The sequence below is a fragment of the Castanea sativa genome, chromosome 1, assembly GCF_040712315.1.
Source record: "Castanea sativa cultivar Marrone di Chiusa Pesio chromosome 1, ASM4071231v1".
In the NCBI taxonomy this organism is placed as follows: Eukaryota; Viridiplantae; Streptophyta; class Magnoliopsida; order Fagales; family Fagaceae; genus Castanea; species Castanea sativa.
Genome location: NC_134013.1, coordinates 37762824 through 37773268, shown reverse-complemented (window position 1 = coordinate 37773268; position 10445 = coordinate 37762824).

The following is a 10445-nucleotide window of genomic DNA, read 5'->3' as shown; positions in this document are numbered from 1 at the left end:
AATATTTGTTTTGAATTTCCCCACACCAAGGTACGCTATCTTGTTCTTAAATTCTGAAATTTACATAGTGCATGTTATCAATCATGAATGAAATAGATCTTGTTTGTTGCTTCCGCTGTGGGTTTTGCATGAGATGCAAAACCAGAATTTTTCCTTCAATTGGTATCAGAGCCAGGTTTTCATATCATGCTTGTATAGCGTGTAATTGAATTTTAGAATTTAAGAAAACCGTTATCTTTGTCTTTCAATTTTCTGCATCATTTGGGTATAATGCAGAGAATCTTTACAAGGATACAGTTTTTTTTTTTTTTTGAACACGAAGAATAACTGTCAAGTGGGATGGTAATTGTCTTCATGTGCCACGGATTGCATTGATTGTCATTTACCAAGTGATTCAACATGTTCCATACGGATGGGGTTGGTAGTTATTGGATGGAAGTTATGCCAATCAAATAACTTTGTTTTGTCTTGCACCGTTTGGCTTGGACGTAGATTCATGGAATTGGTGCATGGCTTGCATGGAATAAAAGTTTTTGCATGGTTTAACTTTCAAGTCTTGGTTTATATGGCTTGCATGGTTTGAATGTGGGTTGACTATTCAAAGTTTTCTTTGTCTTGCATGTTTTATGGCTATGAAAAGATCAATCCATATATATATATATATATATATATATATATATATATATATATTGCAAGTGGGACCCAATAGATATTAGTGTAAACATGGAATCCTAGACTTCATGAATTCCATCTTGAATTTGCACACCATGCATTCAACCGTGGGCCATAATATATAATATATATATATATATATATATATGTAAAGTACATATATAGGTATATTATATTATATTATATTATATAATATTATATATAAATATAGTGTAATAAATATATATTACATATATTAATTTGTATATTATATTATATATAATATAATATGAATTTTTATATGTAATAAGGATTTTTATTACGTTTTATATATATATATATATATATTTATATGAGTTAATGCTAGTTTAATGAAATTTATTCCTAATGAGATTAGGATTATATTTTTTCACGTGTCTAGCATTATTATGGTTCTTGATCTGTAAATCTTCGTTGATAAAATCAAAAAGTTTTTTTGATGGCAGAACAATAAAGATGTCAAAAACGGTTACCTGAAAATTCTGAAAAAATCAGTTTTGCGAGTCTCGATCGATCAAGAATTCCTTTCGACCGATCAAAGGCACTGAATTTTGAATTTTCACTTGTTTTTGACTAAGTGTTAAAACTTTAATAAAAGCAAGGCTATATGATTAATTTTATAGTCCTTAAAAGTTAATGATATTTATTAATCATTATCTAACTAAAAGACCTACCGAGATCAAAGATGCTAGTTAAATAGAACTCTTAGTCCTAAATTGTTTTATGATTAAAAGTCCTTAATTTTTTTTAGTTAGAGGGTTTTAATAAGATTAAAATTCTAATTAAAAAGTTATATATTTTCTAATGAGATTAGAATATTTTATTTAGTAAATTAAGGAAAGAGTTCTATATAACTAATTTTTGATTCATTAGTGTTTAAGGAATCCTAAATAGTTTAGGACTTCCATTTTAGTTAGTGATTCTAATGAGATTAGAGTCTTGAACAAGTGCAAGGTTATTAGTTGTGATGGGATCACAATTATTTAAGAAAAACCCAAATAATGAGTGGGAGTGCTTAAATAACCATTTTATTAAGTTTATTGTAATGTGAATAAATACCTTGTCTTGACTTCGAGTCTTGCATTCCATGCAGAGGGTATTTACTTCACGGATTACAAGGTTAAACTTCTTTGTAATTAAGCGAATGTTCGTTACACTAAAGTGACGTGACTTAGTAACATCACATCGAATTTAAACAATTAAACACATTTGATGTGTAGGGTTAAATTTGTGATTAGATCACAATGTTTTTAGGACAATCCACTTGTTTTAAAATTTCTAGTGGGAGAGAGATACAAGGGTTGGATCTCACGGCCTCCATTGTTGGTTCATAGTAGTGTGAAATATATACTTTGTCTTTGCTTCGAGCTTAGCATTCCATGCGGAGAGTATTTATTTCATGGTACTACATGATTGAATTTCTTGGTTTATAGTAGTTTGATCAAACACCTTGTCTTAGCCTCGAGCTTTGCATTCCATGCGGAGGGTGTTTTGTGTCATGACACTACATAATAAGCCTGTTTAAAGGGATGAAATGTGGCTACACATGATTCTAGGCAATGGTGTACACTAGACTAAGTTTGTTAGTATCCTCTATGCTGAGTTCTTGCTATTATCACTTAGAGGCCAAAGAAATAGCGGCAAATTATTTTGTTTGGTAAGAGTTACCATGATAGCATTAGTAATGAGAGTAATTCTCGCCTGATCGTAGTGGTTGGTATTCACTCTATGCTGAGGAATATTAATTGCGGTATTAGGTTGTCGTTGCACCTAGTATAGTATGTTTTTCGGGTTTTATACTATATGGTTATGGATGCAAAATATAATGTCCCTGTAATTATGTTCATAGTCTCGAATTGAAGTTGCCATAAATTTTTGTTCTCTAACTATTTTTTTTATTGAATCACATTAATTAAGATATAATTTTGGACATGGTGCTTAAGGAGCTGAAGTACATATATATGTTTCAATTCAGCATTATCATAATTTTCTATGCATGATGCATTGATGGAAGATGGCTTATGATATGATCATAATCTCCATTGAAATGCTAATATGTTACATTGGCTTTTATCTCAAATGTGCTACAGCATGAGATGCAAGAGATAGTACTAGACTTAGACTTTGTATTAAATCTAAATGAGATGTTTGGTATGAAATATCGTGCTACTAGACGATATTTAATATAAGTCATATTGACTGCCAAGAAAAGCTTAAGTAGTTCCAATTCTATATCATTTTATGAAAATATTTTCATTTTAAAATGAATTGGAATTCTTGGATGTAGAGATTAAATGTTAATCTCATATGGATATGATCCATAAGTCCATGTTAGAATCATTTGACCAATTCAGATTGTTTTGAAAATAAATTTCTTTTATATTATCTGAATTGATGAGTGAGTTCTACACAACGGAAGACATCCTAAACGCTAAGGCTAGGATCAATATGATTTAATTCAAATTCTTAGCCAAGATCGAAAGGAAAAGGTGGTAAGAAGAGGAATTAAAATACCAAACAGTTGGGCAAGCTATTTGCCCTAGTAGTTGCCAAAAGGAAATTAGACTCAAAAGTATGACCAAAAGGAAAGTGTTTCCATTTTGGTAAAGCTAAGTTTTGTCCATGATTGTTTTCTAGATGGAGATTTACATGTTTTACTTTTTAAAGAGAAAGTTTTCATCCTTTGGTATTGTATGTTTTTGGCACTTATGTCTAGATCTTATTAATCTAAATGGTATTCAAGATTGGTGAAAGATGGGCTTTTAGAACCATTATTTGTTAAATTTTCAATCTATGAATTCTATTTAGAGGATAATATGATCTAGGGTTCCTTTATTGTAAAGGAATATAATATCAATGACTTCTTTAAGTTAGTGCATACATAAAGGAGGAATGAGACTCTTTTAGAAATAGTAAAGTACATGATAAGTATTTCCATTTCCTTATTTCTTTTGGAGATATACTCTATGTATTACTATACATTTTTTGAAATTGATTTCAAAAGTTTGTTCCTAAGACATTTGTCAAATTGTGGATTAGGTAAAAACCTAGTATATGATACTTCCACTTTTGGGGATGTCCAGCACTTGTGCTAGAAAGGAAGTCTAACAAAATGAAATCAAAAGGTAGAAAAATGTGTGTTGTTTATGTTGGGTATCCAAAAGGAATTTCAAAAGATTGTTTTGGTAGTCATAAAGAAGATAAGATGCTTGTAAAGTACAAATACAAAGTTCTTGATGATGACTATGTGAATAATCTTAAAGCTATACATAGAATCGTTCTAGAAGAAAAATGTCAGAATTTGTTGTAAGACAACTATGAAATACATTTAGAAATGAGATGGTTGTATTAGATACATCACAAGGAATTATTCTAGATATATAGCTAATACACCAATACAATATCGTAGTGGGAGGATTATCAATTATCAAATAAATTCATACTTTTAGAATAAACTTTTGAAGTCATTCCACAAGGATATGAATTTGATCCTCGGTCCTACGTTGAGGCAATAGATGATATAAATATGGATTACTGGATCAAGGTTATGTAAATAGAATTAGATTCTAATTGAAGTCTAGAACTTGTAGAGGAGCCTAATGGCATTAAGCCTATCGTTCTCAAATAGGTCTACAAGAAAAATTGAGATTGATAGATTTGAAGGTGCAAACCTTCAAAATCAAGACTAATGGTGAAAATATTTATTCAGAACGAAATGGTTCGACTATGAAAAGATTTTTTCACCAATAGTCAAGTTTGACTTTATCTAGATTCTCTTATCCATTATATTTCATTTGGATGAAATATGGCAATGGATATCAAGAAAGCTTCTTTTAGTAGCAATATTGAGGAAGACATCTATATGATGTAACTAGACTTGTACATAGCAAAGAAACGGTAGTATTTAGATTGCAAGTTCCTTAAATTCCATTTAAGGATTAAAGCAAGCATCTAAATCATAAAATATTATCTTTGATCAAGAAATCAAATTGTTTGATTTTGATCAAATATTAAAAGGCCTTATGTGTGTATAGCTATATAGAATAATAAATTTCTTAATGTATGTTGATGACATTCTAATCATTTAGAATGATGTTGATTTATTGTCATCAATGTGTTTTTTAGTTGTCTAGTCCTGTTTGATATAAAGTACTTGGGAAAGACTGGTCACATCCTAAGAATTAAACTTTGTTATAATTCAGAAATTAGGATGTTGGGTCTATCTCAAACTGCTTAATTAGATTAGATTCTAGCCAAGTATAGCATATAATACTTCAAGAAATGATTCTTTCCTTTTAAGTTTGAAGTTCCTTTATATAGGATTGTGGTCCTAAGACATATAAAAGGAAGAGCATATTAAGACGGTCCCTTATATCAAATAGATAGGAAGTCTTTATACTATGCTACATGCTAGGCTAAATATCTATTTTACGGTGGGCATAGTAAGCAAATATCAATTGAATCAAAGATCATTTAATTTAGTGGGAGTAAAGCATATACTCAAATATCTTATGGGAATAAGGTGTTATATGCTTGTCCACAGAAGTGAAGTTTTGATCATTACTGGATGTGCAAATACTGATTTGTAGTTTGATTGTGATTCATGAAGTTGGACTTCAAGATATGTGTTCATCCTTGGTAGTGAAGATACACATTATGAAGTTGAACTTCAAGATATGTGTTCACTCTAGGTGGTGAAGATACACATTAAGTGTAAATGATATCTTCTCATTAGAGAGAAATGAGTACATGAGAAATAGTAGTAGTAGAAAAGATAATTTATGCAATAAATTTGGCTGTAACTTGTTTCCAAGCCTTGCCTTAAAGTGATTATGAATTACTCTAAAGGGAAATAAGTGTCAGATATATGATAAATTGTCTTTGAGGGCAAGTGGGAGATTGTTGGGGTTTATGCCCTAAAACCCAATTTATTGGCATGTATTTAATAATTAAATTGTTTAATTATATGAGACTATCTATAAATGAACTAAGACATTATCATAGTCCATGAGATGCATTGTATGTGATTTATGTGAAAAGTCACAGAAGATATAAATCACAAGTTCTTTGTAAACTTAGAAGTTTAGTTCGTAGTCGGTGATGAAATTGGGCGTTTCATCTGCGAAGACTATAACATACTAACTAAGATGATTTGTCTTGATCATGGAAGTGGAGACTTCTAGTTGGTATGTTGATATGTTTTAAGAGTTAAGACATATTGAACTGGACCGCTGTGAGATTTATTATTCTCCTAACGACTGTCAAATGAATAATAAATCTCACGACTTCTATTTACATCAACTCTAAATCCTGAGAGAATAATGGACCTAATCATGAGATGTATGTTGCTTTGATATATCAGGAGTGAGATCTATTAGTTACGGTCAAAACCTCAGTATGTTGGGCATCCGCATTTAGTGTTGATGAAACATATATTCTCAAGATGGAATTCATAGTCTCTTAATGGAGATACAAAATATTCCCTTGAGATAAGTTTAATGGATTTAGTTATTCAAAGTGTTGGGCCCAACCACTTTAGTAAGGAGTTACTAAAGTATATATTTATGAAATTGGATTTCATAAATATATGACGAATAACATAAATGATTAAACCGGGTACTCAAGGATTAAGATGTAGTAATCTTCAAAGTGGTAGTCTATATTCATGACTTTGGATTACTAAGAATATTTTAATGAAGGGGTTGCATGCATAATAAAGTCTTGGGATATAATTTATTAATAAGGCCTAGAGTGCAATTATATTTATATAGTGGTATTAAATATAATTAATGGTAACTTTGGGCTTGTCAAGAGTTGACGGAAAAGCCCAAGGCCCATTGGAGCTAGTGTCTTATTGGTCCCTTTTGGTCCCACTCCAAGCCACACACTAAAGCCCAATTGGAAAGGCCTAATAGGCCAGCCCAATTAGATAATCAGTTACTTATAAAGGGAAAAACATACAGAATTTTTATTAGTAAAAAATAAGAAACGGTGTGTGAGAGAGTGTGAGACACACTTTCATTCTCCCTTTGAAAACTGATTGAGAGACCACACATCTTGGGCATAAAGTGGAATTGGAGTGAAGATTAAAAGTGTTCCCAAGTGCTTCTAATATTTGTTTTGAATTTCTCCACACCAAAGTACGCTATCTTGTTCTTAAATTCTGAAATTTACATAGTACATGTTATCAATCATGAATGAAATAGATCATTGTTTGTTGCTTCCGCTGTGGGTTTTGCATGAGATGCAAAACCAGAATTTTTCCTTCACACTTCACCTAGTCCAATCGCCTTCCAAGATGAAAGGTCCTGTATGAAACAAAATTGACAGAGAAAAACAAGGAAATATGGTTGTTTTTGAGAGAGTTTGCTAATGGACGACAAATTAAAAGAAAAAGAAGGGACACAAAGAACATTGTCAAGAACTAGAGTTGCAGAAAGCTTGATTGTGCCAATGTGAGTTACTTGAGCACTTTCACCATTAGGTAACTCAAGAACACATTGGGTTAAGTTGGTTATAGAGGTAAGTAGGCTAACAGAACAAATTATATGATTAGTGGCACCTGTATCTAAAACCCAAGTGTTGCAACTATGAGCACTTCTATTTATGACCTTGGTAGCAAAAAAAAAAATGCTCTAAGTTGAAGGAAGTACCTGCAAGTGGAGTAATGGTTGTGACATTGTTGGCCATTACTGTGAGAACAACTTCAGGTGCTGCCATGTTGCCTTGGCTATTGCTTGAATCCCTAATCATAGCCAAAAACTTTTGACACTGGTTTGTAGTGAATGGGAATACTTGTGGAGGAAAGGATTGTTGCATAGGCATAGAATCTGACTCCATAACACCAAAGTTTACTCCAAACTCAGGTCTTGCAACTTGATTAGTCTTTGCATTCTTGCCTTTGGATTTGTAACCAAGGGAATAACCATGGAGCTTATAGAATTTCTCCATGGTGTGATCTGTGACCCCATAATTGCTACACACTGGCGTCTCATTTCCTTTGTTCTTGTTACCTTTGGCACCTGAACCATTTCCATAAGAGTTTCCTTAACCAAAGCCAAAAGTTCTAGCATATGACTTGGTTGCCAAAGCAGTGGATTCAATGTAACCACCAGTTGAATGTGGCTCTCATCTTGAATCAGTAAGGAATACACCTTGTTAATTGAAGGAAGATGATCAATTAGCAAGATTTGCCCTCGGATCTGACCGTATGACTCAGTGAGTCCCATAAAAAATTGCATTACTGAATCCTACAACTGATATTGTGTCAATTTCTCATTAATTGAGCAAGTACAAGAACCACAAGTACAACATGGAAGAGCTTTGTAATTCTCAATCTCATCCCACAGAGCATTCACTTGAGTGAAATGGTCTGTGATAGAAAGATCTCCTTGAGTAATTGTTGCAAGCTCCTTCTAAAGTTGAAAAGGCTTTGGTCCATTCTTCTAAGAGAATCAATTCTTGAGATCAGTCCAAACTTCCAAGGTAGTGTTCTTGTAAACAACACTAGCAAGAATCTTTGGAGAAACACAATTCAATATCCAAGATACAACCATGTTATTGCAATTGGTCCAGGCTTGAACAAGTAATGGATTTTTTGCCATGGAAAGAGTCAGTGAAAGACTTCCATCAATAAACCCTAATCTGCTCTTAGCTCCCAAAGCTCTCTAGATTGACTTAGCTCAAATAGCATAGTTATTATTACTAAGCAACAAGAATTGCGCCTAGATTCTCTTCGTAATGTAAAAAGAAAGGATGTGATTCATCGATGGTGGTGACAGTGACAGAATCTACAGAATCTGTAGTGGTCTCCATTGAAGAAATTCGAGCTTGAAAGTGAAAATCTGAAATGAAACTAAGAAAAATCTAGAAGATGCTCTGATACCAAGTGAAAACTTGATGAAAAACTGTATTGAATTAATTGAATAAGAAATTACATCAAATGGTTTATATGCAAAGCTAAAGACCAACTATCTAACTAACTATCCACCATATAAAAGTAATAACCAATCATTAAGCTACACGTGTCTATGATTAACTAACTAACTAAGTATAGCACTTGCCTAAACTACAAGTAGTACAAATACAAACTACTGTCGTTTATGCAAAAGCTATGAACAGTGTGTTGTTCCAATCCCCTGAGTCTTGCACCTTCAGTCTTCTCAACTGCTGTCCGCCACGATGCTAGGCTTGATTTTAGGCTTATCCTCTGATAAAGGTGATCGAAGTAGATAGGCAATCAATGCAAACAGATCAGGCCAGGCCAGGCCAATTTCATGAGATACCCATCGATAAACCTATCCGAAGAGGAGGGTATGTGGCAAACAGAATAGGTGAGAGGTGTTGGGTTACTTTTCGATATGAAAGGCTTCCCATTTTTTGCTATAACTTTGGAAAGCATGGGCTTAACCAAAAACACTGCCCATCAGGTTCTCCAAAACAACGCTTTGATCGAAAATATGGCGAGTGGTTGAAAGCAGGTGGGACGGTCAAAAATGGAAGTGAGAAAGCAAGAGCTACTAGTAACATAAGTTGGGAATCCATGGGGACTGAAGATACAAGAGTTGATTCTCAGCCGGAGGTGGAAACGCTGAGCCAACTAGGTCGAGCAGACAGCGGAAAGAACGACGGCCAGGCTGGTAGTCAGAGCTTGAAAGGAGGAAACGTGGGAAAAGAGATAGGCATAGGCACGTCAAATCCTCTAATATTGTGCAACCAGAGCCGAAGGGACAACCTAGAAAAGCCGGGCAGAAATTCCAAAGCAAAATAGAAGGCACGTGACAAGCAGATAGTTACTAGAACTAAATTAATCAGGGAGTTATTCAAAGAAATTAAGGGGTATTTGATAGATTAGTTCTAACACATTATTTCACATTTTAAACAACATTACACATTTTTTCATACACTTTTTCATCTAAACATATATCAAAAATACTCAAACAAAATAAATCAAACTCTTCTCCCAAACACCCCTAAAGATGCCTAATCAGCAGTGGGCCAAATAAACTGGCCAAAGAAAGAAGAACCTAAGGTATCCAGTCCAATAAAGACCAAAATGAAGACCAACACAAATGATGAAGTAAGAGAGCAAGTGTTAGGCCCAGACAATGGAAAGAAACCAGCAAGCAATGGCTAGTGGAAAAAAATTGCTAGAGAGAAAGGCAAAGCCCAAGATGAGGAACTGTTAGCCCAAACTACAAAAGTAGGTAAAAAAAGACTAGAAAGTATTGATTTATTGATGATTTTGATGGTAGAGCCCAGAAACGTGTTTGTGAAGTAAATATTTGTGGAGGTACAAATCTTTCATCCTAAACAGTGGTGGTTGCCAAGCAGCACTGCCGAGAACAATGAATGCCTTGCACTAGTACTGTCAAGGGCTTGGGAACCCTTGGACAGTTAGAGTGTTGCATGAATTAGTGCAACGGTGGGATCCCAAATTTGTCTTCTTATAGACAAAGCTGAAGAAGAAAGTTATGGATAAAGAAAAAGAAAAATCCGACTTCATCAATGGCTTGATTAGTCCTAGCTTGGGAAGAAGTGGAGGTTTAGCAATGTTATGGAAAAAGGAGATTACGGTTAAGGTCCAAGGCTATTCTGGAAACCATATCGATGCGATCAATACTAATCCGTCCTTAGGCTTTAAATGGAGCATCACTGGTTTCTATGGACATCCAGAAACTCATCGCAGAAAGGAGTCATGGGATTTATTAAAAGCTTTAAATAGACAATATCAACTACATTGGCTATGTTTTGGA